Source organism: Erythranthe guttata, chromosome 7 (genome assembly GCF_056151865.1).
Source record: "Erythranthe guttata isolate IM_541 chromosome 7, IM_541, whole genome shotgun sequence".
Lineage (NCBI taxonomy): Eukaryota > Viridiplantae > Streptophyta > Magnoliopsida > Lamiales > Phrymaceae > Erythranthe > Erythranthe guttata.
In genome coordinates this window covers 13,284,013-13,286,467 of record NC_142539.1, presented here as the reverse complement: position 1 = coordinate 13,286,467, position 2,455 = coordinate 13,284,013, and the positions used below count along the sequence as shown (strand labels likewise).

General features: G+C 41.5%; 1 pseudogene; it reads right to left on the bottom strand.

The window, feature by feature from the left end:
- Positions 1–484: 484 nt before the first annotated feature.
- Positions 485–2,102, bottom strand: LOC148769742 (metalloendoproteinase 3-MMP-like; annotated as a pseudogene).
- Positions 2,103–2,455: the final 353 nt, after the last annotated feature.

Sequence of the window (2,455 nt, the reverse complement as noted above, 5' to 3'; positions counted from 1 at the left end):
TCTACGATGCAATTAATTTCAACATTTACTGTAAACCACAAAAGCATAGAATTAGAAAGAAAGAGAGAGAATTGCCTGCATAGTGGAGCATTCGAAGCATTGGAAAGGGTTTCTTTGAAAAATATTAATGGGGAGAAACTCCTATAGAAGAAGAAGACCCACTCCCATGGAAGAAGCAGACACACAACTCTATTTCCATTAATTTAGAATTTGGGCAAGTTTCAAAAGAAGTTCAATTGAGTCCTTAAAATTTTCTGTTTTACCCCACATGATATCTTCAGATTAAAAGACAAAAAGACCCATGTATTTAGCCATGTGCATCGCGCGTGTGCCAGAATCTTTCAAGATTCGCCGGAATGTTCCTCCTAGGTGGTTATGTGCGTCAAAAAAACGAGTTTAGGTGTGTCCGTGCAACTTTTTTTAGTTAAGGTGGCAAAGCGCAAAAACGGGCAAAGTACAGGTGGCAAAATGCTATTAACCCTATATTTATATCTATACATATATATAGAGATAAAGATAAATAAGTCTTCTAATTCCTCCAGTTTCGATATAAATCTTTGATTCCATTGATATCATCGGCATCGAAATTAGTTTTCTTCATTCCATAGTTAAGATAGGCGTACATGATTGCAGCCTTAACTCTGGAATGCCCAAGCGCGAGAAGTTGTCCGATTTCATGCACCGCTATTGATTCCAATTAGTCCATAGCATCTCGGGCGGGGCCGTCGGACCATTTCTCATCCGCATCGTAATGTAATCTCCCATCAGTAGGACCGGCCGCATGGGCTGTGACTCCGCCGGGCCCGTCGAACGGGTATCCGTCCCCATGGGACCTTTTGAAAAATCCAATCACTAGATCGGTGGAGCTATTGTCTTGGGCCCGCGATAAACTGAAGCCGCTGATGGATTGCCACTTTCGGAAGGCCCGCGAAACGGGGTCCATCGCGATCTTGGGAGTGTCGGGACGAAATCGGTAAGTGAGATTAGCTTTGGACCGCGGCCATCTACGGTTTCTTGGGACGATGAAACTGTAGTGAGACACTGTATGAATATCGTTTTGTGAGTTCGAGTAGTTTTTACCCTTATTAGGTTGCATGGTGTTGATACCATTAACGATATCAGCATAGCCATATCGAGGGGTGGTCATTTTGGATACTGTCGTAGCATCTAGTACACCCATGGGGACAATATGGTAATTTTTTTGGTAGGTTTTGATGGCAGATTCTAGGGCATCGTTGAATTCGTCGTCGTGGGGCTCGACGACGTGGTTTAGGTTATTTAGGTTTTGGTTGTCGAGATAACCAAATTGATGGAGGTAGCTTTTGATCTTGTTGATGCCTTCGATTTTGTTTCCCTCCTCTCGCTTCAAGCATCCAATATTTGTAAATTAAAGATAGAAAAAAGTTATTCTTTCATGTATATGTTTGACTCCAAATAGTCACCAAAATATTCTACTCTACTAATATCGAACATTAAGCTATTGAGATCATAGGGTTTTTGGCTTTCAATTGTTAGGCTATTTGGTTCGAGGTAGGAAATATGGGTATATGTGGCTATTCTTCTTGAATTGAGGTAATTACGCCAAAATTTGAAAGATAGGAGTTTGAAACAATGAATTCACCTCTAAGGACTTTAAGAAACTCGATTCTTAAGAGTTCAAAAGTCTCCACTTTTGCTCTTAAGACAATGGATCGAGCTAATTTCAAAACAATTCAACAACTAGTCCTTACTTCTCCCTTCCAGTCTCTTCTTCTTGTTTTTCTCTTTTCTTTTTCTCTTTTTTTTTTTTTTTTTTTTTTTTCGAAGAAGAAGAAGGACATTATAAAAATTTTCGACCAAACTCCAAGGGTTAATTTTTCAAAAATCTCCACTTTTCTACCTTATACACTTTGTCTAAAAGAAAGAACACCTTTTCTCCGAGGCTCAAATCAAGGTTCTAATGATAATTTCGATATAAAGGTCGGCTTGAAAGGCTCAAACGGTTCAAAGAAGGCCTTAATCATATCTCAAATCACTCACTACTCAATACTTTTGATCCAGCCCGGTATCGCTTGATAGATCCAATAAAGACCAAAGGCCCAAACAAGGTCAAAAGGCCCCATTAAGCCCATTAACGGAAGAGGGCCCATCAAAACAGCTATTCGTTAGGCGAGAGGGACCACGCAACGGGTCGCGAGCAGCCCGCGAGCGAGAGGTCTCTCGCTGACTCGCTCTCTCGCCAAGCATCTCGCCGCCCGCCAGGGATAATCATTGCTGCACATGGGGGTATTTAATGCACGTCCAATCCACTGACAAGTGCAGAGGAATGTCTCTTCGGCCCCTACTTTTTGCTCCCGCAGCCGCCAATGAAATGACGGATTAAACTTCATTGAAGGTAATTTGAGGTCCGGATGCCTAATTACCGCGATGGGACAGGTAAATTAAATTGAAGAATATTTGACGTCCGTCTCTTTCT